Source organism: Mastigoproctus giganteus, chromosome 9 (assembly GCF_048544385.1).
Source record: "Mastigoproctus giganteus isolate SK-2022 chromosome 9, ASM4854438v1, whole genome shotgun sequence".
In the NCBI taxonomy this organism is placed as follows: domain Eukaryota; kingdom Metazoa; phylum Arthropoda; class Arachnida; order Uropygi; family Thelyphonidae; genus Mastigoproctus; species Mastigoproctus giganteus.
The window spans coordinates 30920571-30935141 of NC_143583.1; the positions used below are offsets into that span (position 1 = coordinate 30920571).

At 36.5% G+C, this 14571-nt stretch overlaps 1 protein-coding gene across 5 annotated transcripts in view; it reads left to right on the top strand.

Moving 5' to 3' along the window:
- The window catches only part of LOC150080131 (uncharacterized), a 660399-nt gene that overhangs the window by 431422 nt on the left and 214406 nt on the right, over positions 1 to 14571 (top strand). The gene's annotated exons all lie outside the window — the stretch shown is intronic.

The following is a 14571-nucleotide window of genomic DNA, read 5'->3' on the forward strand; positions in this document are numbered from 1 at the left end:
ACTTATCCATTTCTTCCTTGAATCTATTTAAGCTATCAAATTTTTCACAGCAACAGATGGAAGTTTGTTTCAGCAATCAACCTCACTGGCTAAAGGCAAATTTCTGCATATCTATTCTGCAACTGTCTTTCCTCAGTTTGAACTTATGCTCCCCCCTCCCCCGATGTGTGTAATCTGAGTAACAGGAAGAATCCCGTAAGCATTGGGCTTGCTCAAACCATTCAAAGCCTTATACACCTCAATCAGATTACCTTGCAGGTGCATAGTCTCCAGATGCTGCAATTTGCAGAACTTAAGCCTTTCAGATGTAGACATGTATGGTAAGAGCACCCATCCCTTCGCCAATCACTTTGCCCTTCTCTGTACTTGTTTCAGCAGCTCTACATCCTTTCTAAAATGAGGCCTCCAGACCTGTATGCAGTACTCAAGGTGTGTCCTGACTTATACAAAGGGATAATTGCCTCCTTATCCTTGCTAGCAAAGTTTCTGTATATCATTGACAAGACCCCATGAGTTGCTTTGGCAGCCTGTCTGCACTGCTCTGAAAAATTCATGTCTGACTGCACAGTTATCCCCAGGTCTTTTTCATATTGGATAGACTTAAGTAATATAGATTTTTTAAATTCAAAAAGGCCACCAGAATTTCTGTAGTAATCAGAGTGACAGTTAACAGAATCAAACACAGAAACATTTTTTTTTTTTTTTTTTTTTTATAATGAGAAACCCAAACACAAAAGGTGTTACAACCTATGAAACTTATTACCATATATGAATTGAAGGCTGTGAAGATGAAAGATGTAGACATGTATGGTATCTTATGTAGAGTGGCAACTAAATTTCAGTTCAACTCCGCCTTTGTACACTGTGATGATTACAGAGCACTGGAAAAGGCCAGAAATGTGTGTAATTTTATGTTTGCACTAGGACTTGCATAAAACCGAGAAATTTCAAAACCGAGTTTAACCAAAGTTTACTCTTAAAACTGGTTTTAAAACCGATTTTCTCAGACTTAGGGAAAATAATTAAAAGCTTATAACACAGGTATTTATTTTATCTTGGGTAGATTGTACAAAGCGTAATGAAATCTTTTAAACAAAATCTATCACCCCTTATAGTAAAAAAAATAATAAAAAATTAAAATCTCTTAAAAAGTAACCAGCTTGAGATTATACAAAATTACAAATTGTATTCAAATCCTTTGAATAAAAACTATCTTCTCATATAATAAACAAAAAAATAATAAGCCCTATAATAATAAATAAATAAAAATAATGTGAAAAAAAACAGCTTGGGGAAATTACTTTACTATTTATTGCTCAGATTTTTTCTGAAAATGATCCTTTAAAAAGCACAGCATATTAATCATTTTTCCTGATAGACTTTACCTTATTTTTGTGTTAAAGAGACCAGTGATCGAAAACACTCTCTCAGATTGGACACTTGTTGGTTTAATGGTCAGCAGTGCTCTATAAACTTTCTCCAGCTTTTCACTTCTACTGCTAGTTGCCTCCGAAATTTTAAATTCTTTGCTGATTTCCAATTCACTCGGATATTTTGAAGGCTCTTCAGTTAATCTCTTGATTACACTATCATACTCTCGCATGAGTGTATCTCCAACATCGGAACTAGACGAGTCTTTGTTTTCTTCTAAAAGAACAGTTTGTTTATTTTCAGTTTCTTCATTCAATGCTAAGACTCCTTCGGAATGTTTTGCAAACAATCTTTGAAAAATCTCTTCAGCATGCTTTTTCAAAACTTGCTTACTTGGAAAATCAAAAGTTCTTGAACCTGAATCTTCTTTCCTAAACTTTTTGGGGTTTGTAGCTTAGCTCAGCAAAGCCACAGTTTGGCAATTTCGTCTTGCATTGTAATGCTGCAAAAGGCTTTGGTGAAACTTTAAAGTAAATGGATTTTCTGCTGTATCAAGCTTAGCAAGCAGAAATTCTATTGAAGACTCTGCTTTAAGTAAGTCTGTGTCTTCTGAGGTTATAGCCTTCAGAATCATTTCAACTGGTTGCAAAGTTTCATATAGCAATTCAAGTGTTTTCCAGTCATCATCAGACACGGCTTCAGTTGACAGTACTGCACATAGAGCATTTCGAATGCAATTTTTCAATTTCAAAAATCTCTCAATTATATAGAATGTGCTATCTCATCTAGTCTTGCAATCTAATATAAGTTTATATTCTTTCCCATTAAATTTTGCTTTAACAAAATTTTGTAATATGTCATTTTTGGTAGGCGATTTTCGAAAAAGCTTGAAAATTTTTCTGACTTTTTTAATAGTTTGTGCAATATTGGCCATTGGATTGAAGAAATAAATTAGCTCATCGGTAAAGTTGGTTTGATAAAGCATGCCTTGCTGTCTTTCTTCGACTTCTTCATCATCACTACTTTCTTCATTATTTCCATTTTCTTCATTGTCTTTGGGAGACTCAGAGACTGTGGCACCATAATTGATTGCTTTTTCATAAAGTACATCTATAACTGACAGATGTATACAATGGACTGTACATTGTTAATGATTAGGCGTAATTTGCTTGCCAAACTTAATCATCATTGCTGCTCCATCGTTGGTGCAGGCAACAATATCCTCATCCAAGTTCAAACCAAATTCCTTCAAGGGTCCATTCACAATTTGCTCAGTTCTTCTGCTATCAAGTGAACCATTAATCTCAATAAGACCTAACGACCAATGATTGTCTTTTGAATGCACATTTATATTCATATACCTTTTATTTTGTATAGACGTATATTTGTCTAGAGTCAATGAATACCGGGCACCCAAAACCATTGAATTTATGAAATGCTGAATGAGTTCTTCTTTCTTAGTTTTATAATAATTCAGAACCATATTTTTAATTCCATTCACTGAGGCTGGTGGTAATTTATCGTATTTATTTCTCTGAAGGTGAAGGCTTGATTGTATAAACTCACTCTTGGCAATTGAATTAAAAGAAAATCCATCTAAAGCAGCTAATTTTGAAATCTCTTCTTCCATAGATTTTTTAACGATAAAGTTTTCTAATGTTCTTACCATTTTTACAGGAGGTTCACTGTTATCTTGTTTAATGTCAATCTGATGCATTTTCTTTAAATGCAACATCAAAGATGATGTAGATCCTCCAAACGACTTCATTATCTTCTGACATTTCGAACATTGTGCTTCATCTTTGCTTTTTCGAGCAAAATAATTCCATACATTTGATTTCATCTTAGACATATTAAGAGTAATAAATATTGATTAGTAGGAATTTATATCACCGACAATTTTAAATAAAAATATTGAAGATAACAAAGGCACAATACTATGCGTCACTCCCGCAAGCACTGAATGAAGAGTCTAAATGAAGCAAGTTTCAAAATTTTCACAAAAGAAATTTTTTATTTATTTACTTGCAATTTTTTCCCCCAATTAAATCTGTTGTATTTTTGGTGAAGCTGCTTCTGTTGTATTTTTGGTGAAGCTGCTTCTTTATTCCTATTAAATTTGCGAAGCAAATTTAATAGGAATAAAGAAGTGTGTGTGTGTGTGTGTGTGTGTGTGTGTGTGTGTGTGTGTGTGTGTGTGTGTGTGTGTGTGTGTGTGTGTGTGTGTTAATAGGAATAAAGAAGCAAAAACTTTCTACAATTGAAATTTGATGCAATATTCAGTGAATCTGTTTCTAGTGGGTAACCATCAATAAGGCGCATTCCATAACTTGCCTGGCGAACAAGATAGATGGAATGGAGAAATGTTGAGCATTTTCTTTTACGCTATCGCTCTGACTCACTCAGTCGTAAATGAGTACACCTGCATCGTGCCATGATACAGTGGGAAGATAAAAGGTACCCCTCCTAGATTTGGGCCACTTGCCCATGAGGTTCGTACCTTAAAATAAAATAAAATACATGTTTAAAACATAAAGCAGTTGAACGATCCAGACAAATGAACAAACAAAAGAAAAACAAAAAACTATATTCGAGGGCTAACTAAGAAAATATTCGAATCCTGTTTTAGAAGCTCGGTTTCGGTTTTAACAACTCAATATGATACGAAAACCAATTTAACCGGTTTGCACTGTGTGTGTGTGTGTGTGTGTGTGTGTGTGTGTGTGTGTGTGTGTGTGTGTGTGTGTGTGTGTGTGTGTGTGTTGTCGTCGTCGTCACCAGGCAGGCCTGCAAAGCCTGCCCAGTATCCGTCTACACCACAGAGAGTTGGCCCACAACTAGGTATGTACTGCAGACACCCTCAGAACCCTCTGGTAAATATAAATAAATAAATAATAAAATCCTGTCCCTCGGGCAGCCCAAACCCAGGGTACCAGCAAAAATAAATGAATAAAAATAAAAAGTGAAATAAAATGAAATAATAATAAAAAAAATTAGAAATAAATTTAAAAAAAAAAAAGAGAGAGCTCTCTCTCTCTTCCCGCACTGGCCAAAGGCCAGCAAGGAAGGCTAGGAGGTATTCCGTAGTTGAATTAGAAGGCATCTCCAGTAATCAAAAGCATGACGAGAAATTTCCTGCAGGGACTGGAAATTTTCTCTGGTGCTCAGGAAATCCGGCTCATTTCTGGGGACATTGACACTAGTGGAAAGAAGAAGGTTCTTTCAAAGATCTAGGTATTGATGGCAGTGGTTTAAAACATGTTCCCAGTCTTCTGGAGTGCCACAAGAACAGAGAGGTGATTCAGCAAAGTTGAAAGTTGCAAGTTTGGCATTAAGGGAGCCATGCCCAGAGAGTAAGCAGAGAGTGTACAGACAAGGGTGAAACCATTTCTGAGTGGACTCTAACATGGCAAAGATAGAGTCCACTCAGAAATGGTGTCAAGATCCTAGAGGTAGCGGACCATCTGTCTTACCAACACTGCATCAAAATATTCTGCCTTGGGATCCACAGTGGCATTGATAGTAATACCCAGGAAGGTCACAGGGACAGCATGCCTAATGTAGAAGCATAGGCCTCGGTACAGAAGAAAGAGATCGAGGGCAGACAGCCGTTAAGGACTTGCAAGGGAGGAGGAGTAGACACAGTCCTACAGGCCCTGAATATTGCTAAAAGAATTTTATGTTGAGCGCTATGAAGTTTAGTCTGGACTGAAACCTTCTTAACATGCTAGAAGCACAGCTTTGTAATATAACTTGAGAGCAAGAATTAAGACCCCAAGACTGTTTTCAGAGGTGCCTCCGTAGCCAGGTGGGCAGGAGCAGCAGTGAATAGCACACGCTTCTTCATTAAACCAGGGTTCGAGCCGTGACCACCGAATGCAGAAAGGTCAGGGAATGACCACCGCATATCCCCTGAGCAATATGGCCGTAGTTGCTAATGCTCCTAAAAACCAAATAACAAACAAACAACAAATTGTTTTGAGAGACGCAGAAGTGAGATGGTAAGTTTTTGATTTTTTTTTCTCTGAGAGGTGTTCCAAGTGTTTATTAAACATAAGTTTACTATCGATGATCAGACCAAGAAATTTTAGAGAATAAACCATGGACAGTGATTTGTTTTGAATTTTTACAATAGGTGGCCGTGAAATATTAAGTGAACCCTTAACCAGCATCATTTTAGTTTTCGTGGAGGATATGGATTATTTATTTTTGGTGGACCATTGAAAGAGATCTGACATGACTAAATTGGCGGTACTTTCAAGAGAGGCACGGGGATTGCCCTGGATCCTCTGTGTAAGCCAATTTGAAAGTAGAAGGAATATTTTTAAAGAGCCATTCATCAAGAACAATTTTCCAGAAGAGTGGTCCAAGAACAGAGCTCTGGGGGCAGCTGCTAGTGACAGAGCGGGAGACGGAGTTAGACCCAGAAATTATAGAAACTGTACAATTTTCAAAATAACTTCTTAGAAGGTTATGAAGAGGACAATCGGCAGCACATCAGTGAGCAAACAAACTTGACCACTGTAACAGATCATAGGCCACAGAGAAATCAACAAAAATAGCAACTCAAGAGTTAACTCAATGACTGCTTCTTCAGTACCTCATCCAGTTTAGAAACCATATTGATCATATGACACAAGAGAGGTGTAAGTGAAAAGAGAATTGAGTCTTATAGCAATCAATCTTTCAAGTGTTTTGGCCAAATGGAATAATAGAGCAATAGGACGAAAGGAGTGTTGCCACTCAGAGTGTTTAAAGGTTTAGGAATTAGTTTAAAAAGAGCTGTCTTCCAGATAACAGGCAATGTGCTTTCATTGAGACATTTGTTGAATAGAGTCAGAAGAACCATTGGACGGAGCTTGATAAAGATGCCCTCATGACGGTCAAGGCCTGGACAACCAGATTTGTTAATTTTTGGACAGCCGTGTCCACCTCCAGCTGCGTAAATGGCTGAGATTCAGAAGTAGTAGTGTAGAAGTTATTGAGCTGTCTTATTTGTTGATGAATAGTCAAGTCATCCTCTGGGTGATCAGAAGGAAGCAGATTGTCCAAGATAGTGTTGATGGTGCAGATGAGAGTTTTGGTGCCATTTGCAGGTATTGAACAATAAACAGCAGAAGAATAGGATTTGTTCCTGGTAAGGCGATAAACCAGGCCCCAGTTGCCAGTAGAAGTAACCAAGTTCTGCCAGGATTTTATTTTACAGGGTGATGGTCATGATGTATTGTCTTTTGAGAACCTGATATTCTGTTTTAAGACTTTCGGTGTCAGGAGGTGGCCAGTTCCTGCGATGTCGTTGGTGAGTACTCCTAGCCCGATGCACTTGCTGATGAAGCAAGGTAAGTTCCCGGTTCCACCATGGAGTGGGATGTGAGTAGGGCTTATAATACCGAGATTCCGGGATCCCGGTCATTTTATTTAGGATTTGAAATCCCTGTATTGATACATAAATACTGATTTTTCAGTACTAATTTAAAAATTAATTGTTTATAATTAATTAATTAATTATAAATTTAATTATATTAATTATATTGTAATTAATATTAATTAATTATCATGTAATTCATTAATTCACATAAAAGTTATAAAATCGGCAGCAATAAATCATTAATATCACAGAATTTGTAACAGAGGGATTGTTATACATAATACAAATGCAATGGAAACCTGAAAACATCATGAAACTGTAAGACATAAAATCTTACAAATATATTTCTCTTCATCATCAGCCATTTTCAATCCACTGCAGGATGAAGGCCTCTCCAGCAACTTTCCAGTTCCTTCTGTTTACTGGCCATCCATTTACTACCCACAAACTCATGAATTTCATCTATCCATCTCCACCTTTGTCTTCCACGTTTTCTTCTAGCTCCTCTTGGATACCATTCTGTTATTTTCTTAGTCCATCTGAGATCATGTCTTCGAGTTATGTGTCCTGCCCAAGACCATTTTAGTTCTTTAGTTTTTATAAGAATGTCCTTTACTTGAGTTTGCTGCCTAATCCATGTGTTTCTCTTCTTATCTAACAGTCTGATTCCCAATATAATTCGTTCCATTCTTCGCTGTGTGGCTCTCAGCTTCTCTTCCATTCTTTTGATGAGTGCCCGAGTTTCACTTCCACAAGTCATGGTGGGAAGTATACATTGGTTCAGTATGTGACTAGATTTCCTGAATGCTATCCATCCAAAATTTATTCTTCTCTTGACTTCCAGCGATTTATCATTATTACAGCTAATAACTTGTCCCAGATAAGTATATTACTCCACCTTTTAAATTACTGCTCCTTCAATCATTATTTCCCTTTCTGTGGCATACTTGTTCATCATTTCTTTTGTTTTAGCCATATTCATCTTTAGTCCAAAATCCTTACTAACTGTGCATAACTGTGCATAAGATTTTCCTCTAATTCTTTGGGATCGTGGCTTATGACCACAATGTCATCTGCAAATCGTAAATGGTTTAGGTACTCTCCGTTCACATTGACTCCTTTCTGCGACCAGTCTAATCTTCTGAAAGCTTCCTCAAGGGCAGCAGTAAACAGCTTCGGAGATATTGTGTCTCCTTGTCGACTCCTTTCTCAATTTTAAATTTCCTACTGTCTTTGTCTAGTCTAATAAAGGAGGTAGCACTCTCATATATTTTCTTCAAAATCATAATATATGGGGTATCTATGCTTGTCTTTCCAGTGCCTGAAACATTGCCTTATGCTGTATGGAGTCAAATGCCTTTTCTTAATCCACAAATGCCAGGGATAAGGGTGTTTTATATTCATTTGCTTTCTCCATTAGCTGTGATATTACGTGAAGGTGATCCATAGTTGAGAATCCTGTCCTAAAGCCAGCTTGCTCTTTCAGTTGATTCTCATCAAGTATTCTTTCTAATCTGTTAGTAATGACCCTTGTGAACAACTTGTAGATGTGGGATAACAAGCTAATTGGTCTATAATTTCCAATTTCTGATTTATCTCCTTTCTTATGCAGCCAAACTGTGATTGCATTATTCCACTGCTTGGGCGTCAAACCTTTTCTAATGCACTTTGTGAAGAGCCTTGCCAGTTTTTGTATTATGTCTCTTCCTCCCAATTTTAACAACTCTACAGTAACTTCATCTTCCCCCAGGGCTTTCTGATTCTTCATTTCTTCAATGCATGTTATACCTCATCAGGAAGAATATCGGGTATGTCGTATGTGTTGCTACTTTGCAATCCATCTTCCCCACTGCTGGCATCAGTCCACTGCTCCTTGTATAATTCTCTATAGTAGTCTTCTGCTATTTCAATTATGCCTTCTCTGCTGTTTATAAGTACACCATCGCTATTCTTCAATTTCAGTATCATTTGTCTTTCTGTATTACTGCTCATGGCTGCTGATTTAAATCCTTTGTTTTCCCTTAATGCTTGTTCTACTTTTCTTGTGTTAAATCTTCTTATGTCCTCTCTGAGTCTCTTTCTAGTGGCTTTGCATAACTCAGTATACTCAATTTTCTCCCTGTCTGTTTTTCTTGCTTTTCATTTTTCGTCTTCGGTTCTTCATGACAAGTGTTTCTTGATTAATTTTTTCTTCTTTGGATTTCCTTTTCCCTATAGTTTTCTTGGGCTTTATCACTTTCAGAAAGTTGTAATATTCCTCGTCGATATCTTGGTCCTGAGCAGTCTGCAGAAGCTCAAACTTGTTCTTAAGTTCCAGTACATACTGCTTTTTCTCCTCCTCTGTGATCTCAAAGACTTTTGTATTATTTACTCGAGTCAGTTTTTTTTCCTTTCCTACATCTATATCAAGTATACATCTTACCATTCTGTGATCACTTCCAACATTTACCTTATTCAGGACGGTAACATCATTCACAATATATCTTCTGTTAGTGAGGATGAAGTCGATTTCATTAGTAGTTAATCCGTTTGGACTCTTCCATGTCCACTTTCTGTTCACCCTTTTCTTGAAAAAAGCGTTCATTACTGACAGTCCTTGAGATTCTGCAAATTCCAGAAGTCTTTCACCTCTTTCATTTCTTTCACCAATTCCAAAATTTCCTATAGTTCCCCTTTCTGTGCTGTTTTGTCTTTTTCCAACCTTAGCATTGAAGTCCCCCATAATAATATTGTAATGGGTTTTCTGCTCATCTAGAAGCCTCTCAATTTCGGTGTACATTTCTTCAACCTCTTCATCATCATGGCTCGATGTTGGTGCATAAATCATTATAATCTTTAGTTTGTACCTCTTAGAAATCTTGAGTATTAGTTTTGACACCCTTGGTGATGTACTTTTGAATTCCAAAATGTTGTTTTTAAAATCTTTATGGACCAGAAACCCAACTCCACCTTCACTGCTTTCACTGTTTCCATTGGTGTACAGCAGATTTCCACTTGATAAACTTATAAGTGATTCATTTCTTCTTCTTGTTTCAGCCAAACCGATATTTCTCTTAGTAAGAAATATTTACTGTGTGGAAGTAAAGCACTTAAGGAATAACGAAAACATCATTACGGAACTATTTCCTTTAGTGGGAGTAGGCCTGGTAGGGATTCAGTAAATATTCCTTACAGTAAATATTTACTGTGTGGAAGTGAAGCACTTAAGGAATAACGAAAAAATCATTACGGAAATATTTCGATTGGTGGGAGTAGGCCTGGTAGGTCACTTAAGGAGTATGATGAACAGTGGTATGACAGGTGTGGAAGGGTTAAAATTAAAAGCTTCTGAACAATAGTTTAATCCCTCTATTACACCGCTACTCGAGCATGCGACACTTAGTGCATTTCAGGAAAGGGTGTCAGTATGGAGCAGTTCAAAGGTATTGTGAATGGGTGATCTAGAGGTAAAAGATGAAAGCGTTTCGTTGTGTGGGAAAAATATTCTGCTTTTCCCACCAAAGGAAGAAGAGTGCATTTAAAGAATTACACCATTATTGGATCATGTTTAAATTAGATAGGGGAAGATACATAAGCTTGCGTATAAAAAAAAGTAGTACAAGGGGCAATTGTAACTTGCAATCAACTGAATGAATAAATAAATAAATAAATGAGAAGGAAATAAATAAGGTGCTCATGCCAAAAGAGGGTTTTGTGGTTGTTGTTTGGAGGGATTGCAGACTTGCAGTGGTATTTCTGGGTTCAGTTAGGGTCCAGTCCTGGGAGTGTCCAGCTATATGTAATGAAGAATTCTGCCAGGCATATTCCTGTGCTAGAAGTTAATCCGGAAGTTGAATAACAAGCCAATCAGATAGTGCCCTGGCTTCTACTACTGCTGTGGTAATTTCCTTCAGTATTAACAGAAGAGAACTGTTCCCGAAATAAGACAGTACTGGAAGAGCTATACATCAGAGATACAGTTCAATTAAGGGGCGAGGGGAGATCACCACAGTCCGTGGAAGGAATCCCACTGTGAAAGAGAAAGAAGGTAAGTGTTCTGAACTGTGTAGTATTGGAAATGGTACTTAAAGTGGTAGATTGTTTTAAAGTAAGGTTGAATTTGAAGAAATATGAGAAATAAGGAAATGTTTAGTATTGAGTTGGTTAATTGGTTGATGTTGTAAAGAAAATTGATATTGCTAAATTTAGCGAGATTACATGGAATTGTTAGTATTAAGTCAGCCAGCATATGGATTGCTGTTGTGAAGAGAATTGATATTGCTGATTAAGAGAAATATGAGGAAGTGATTAAGATTGAATTAGTTTAGTGTTTTCGGCTGTAAAGAGAGAGAGAGAAAGAAAGTTGATATTGTTAATTGAGAGAAATTTTATGGAAATAATAGCATGTATTCACAGATTAAATGAGAAAAATGAATAGATTAGGTGTAAATGAATACCAGTTATGTATATATACATGTAAGTAGTTTTGTATGATAAATGACTTTTGTTTTATATTTGTGTCGTTGCTCTTGAGAAACTGACCAGCTTACACACACGCACACACCTGCTGGTGTGTGTGTGATGGGAATATCCTTCAGCTCCTGAAAATTCTCATTTTTTTAACCCAGTCAGGTAGCTTGTGGGCCTTAGTTCTTGAGGGGGCGAGCTGCTGTACAAAAATTATAACAGTGGCTGCTGATGGCAGTACTAAGGTACAGGGAAATAAAAATTAATAAATAAATAAATAACCCCCCCCCCTACACACACACACACAACTTAGATTTGGTTTCCTCACCAAGCTTAAACATCAGTTCCTTTCTTTCGTTAATACAGATATAGTGCCATCAAAAAGGAAATATTTTTTATTTTTGATAAAAAGGAAATAAGATTTTTTGAAGATGAGGGTGGAGGGTAAATTGCAACTCGTCTACAACTATCTCAGTACAATAGCACCAATCAGCACAGAATCAAAAAGGACGTTTTCTGCCACTAATTAAATATGTACCAAAATTAGATCCAGTTTAAACAATAACACTATTGATTTCTTAAGAGCTCACTTTATTCGGACAGGTAGTGTGGATGCTTAGACATTAACAAATTTGCCATTTCAATATATATATATTTTTTTTTGTTTTTAGAATAATAATTTTTATTATGTTTAATAAAAATTATTATTATTAAATTAAATATTAAATATTAAATATTTAATAAATATTTAATATTTAATATTAAATATTATTTAATATGTTTAATAATACAGTCGATTCCGGTTATTTGGGACACATCGGGACTAGTGCATTTTGGCCCGATTAAACGGCTGCCCCAATTATTTGAAGTTTCACGTAAATAGTTAAAAATACAATGGATCCCTGCTTTACATTTGATTCACTGTACAATCAAGCGGAGATGGGAGAAATCCCAGGTGCCATTTGACATGAACATGTACAATCAAATCACGTTATGACGGACTCACTATAGTAAAGTACCATTCACTCTATGATGTGTAGTAAGCGCCATCATTTTGATCACGTTTGTGAATTGAATTTTAATTCTCTTAAACGGTGATTCTAATTAGCAAAAATAGGAGGAAATTTATCCACAGGCTATAAAAGTAAAGATATATTAAGCACAAATTTACCTTTTATTACCTTACCAATTAAAAAAATTAAATGTTACGTGAAAATCGGAAGAATATACATGATAATCGGATGAATTAATACTTACTGTAATACGTACATACTAACTAGTTGATATTTCTGTTCACTGACATTTGTGGAAGGGGGGTTAAAATTTAAAACAGTAAAAAGATAAGCAATCAATAACAAAGAACACAGCACACACAAATTGCAAGTAACACGATACGCACAAGTGAGAACGGAGTGAGTAACTTACGAAGCTTTAAAAATAGGAATGAAGAGAAGATTCTGAAAATTAATTTTTTATATGACTGAAGATTCCATGGAAGTGTAAACACATTTCAGCACAATAACCCACAGAATTCCAGCTGTTGGTATTATCGCAAATTCAATAAGATCGAGTTTACTATTCATTTATGATAGATTTCACTAACAGAAAAGCCCAATAAACAGTTGACTGCTAATTGTTTTTATTGTTTTATGGTTGTGACCTCCATAAATCCAACCGAACAATGTGGTACGGTCGGAGAAAATCGTAGGGTAATCTCCAGTGCTGCGGTCTCCTGCCCCGATTAAACGGCATGTTCCCAATTAAGCGAAGTAAACCCTGGCTATTTTCTCAATTGGGTTCTTTTTTTTAAGATTTGTCCCAAATAAATGGCTGCCCCGATTAACCGGTGGCCCAAATAACCGGAATCCACTGTATTTTATTAGAATATTTATTATTGTAATAAAAGTTTGACTTAAAACATGAATTCAAATAATTACTTGTTTTCTCCTTACTTCATTGCACCTAATTGTCATCATCAAAATGTTTTTTGTGGAATACTGGTATTCTGGTTTCATAAATTAAAAATACCGAAATGCCCTTGTTAAGATTTTGACCGGTATTACGAGCCATGGATGGTATTACGAGCCTGTTATAAAGGCATAGATGGCTTTATAACAGGTGTGGCTTATCACATCATTAACATAAGAAGCTTATTCGGAAGCTGTAAATTGATGGATGGAGTTTATGGTTTCAAATGGGAAATCAATGTCGATTGAGTCATCAAACCGGTTCCACATGATGCATCGCAAAGAAAATCTTCTCAGGTCCTGTAGTGGAGGATTAGATGTTTGTGCAGGGCAAGTCACAGATAAGGTCACGGGCAAGTCATGGATCACATGATGGTCACTTGAGCAAATGTTAGTATTTACTGTTCAATCATTAATGTTTGAAGAGACATTCTAAGAAGTAGCAGTGATGTCTATATTTGATTCGCCATTTAGAGAGCTGAAGGTATAAAGGTGAGCCAGATTTATTTAGAACAGTCAACTCATGTGAAAGGAGAAAGTCTTCTATGAGTGAACACTTGTTAAGGGTTCACTCATAGAAGAGTGAAACCAAATTAAGGGTTTTTAAGGTTTTTATCAATATGGTCAATGTACTGTAAACTGCATTTGGCATTAACATCTGACATTATAATAAGTTTGGCAGTACCTACCAACGAAATAATTTGATCAGGGTAGCCAAGATGGAGGGCAGTATAGTGAAACTAAAAAAGTAAAAGCCATGAGGAGTAGACACACTTATGCAGACAGTGTTTCTTGGTAAGATTAATTATCTTGATTACGTCCAATTTAGGGTTGACTATGACAAAGACTGTGTGGTTCAGCATGTTCTGGCTGAATAACCCTAAAAGAGATAGGGTATCAGGTTATTTTACCACGGAAATGGTATGGTTCTTGTAAGGCTATAATATCGTATTTAATTTCGTCAGTTACCTTTCGGACTTCATTAGTCGTGACCGCTGAGCATTCAGTTGAAGCAGGCTAGGTTCAGAGACTGATTCATCTGCAGGTGAAGAACTGGTAAAAGACATTGTATCCATGATTGGTCCGTTGTCTTATGAGATCCATGGTACGCAAAAGTTCTAGGCATTTGGAGTCACAAATTGCCTCATTCATCAGCAGTCCTTAATCGTGCAATATCTAGAGCTCTTTTATATTCATGGCAATTAGGATCGCGGATAGTGTCGAAGGACTCTTTTGCAGTTTATGCGGCAGTCAGGCTCGTCCTTATGAAGTCATTCTGCATACACATGACCACTACAGGCACAATGTCCACAGGATGGGGAGTTATGGGTATAGTATTGTATTGTATTGTATTGTGTTGTGTTGTGCTGTGTGCCCATATCCCAAGCACATAAAGCACTTAGTAACTATTGTAAATAG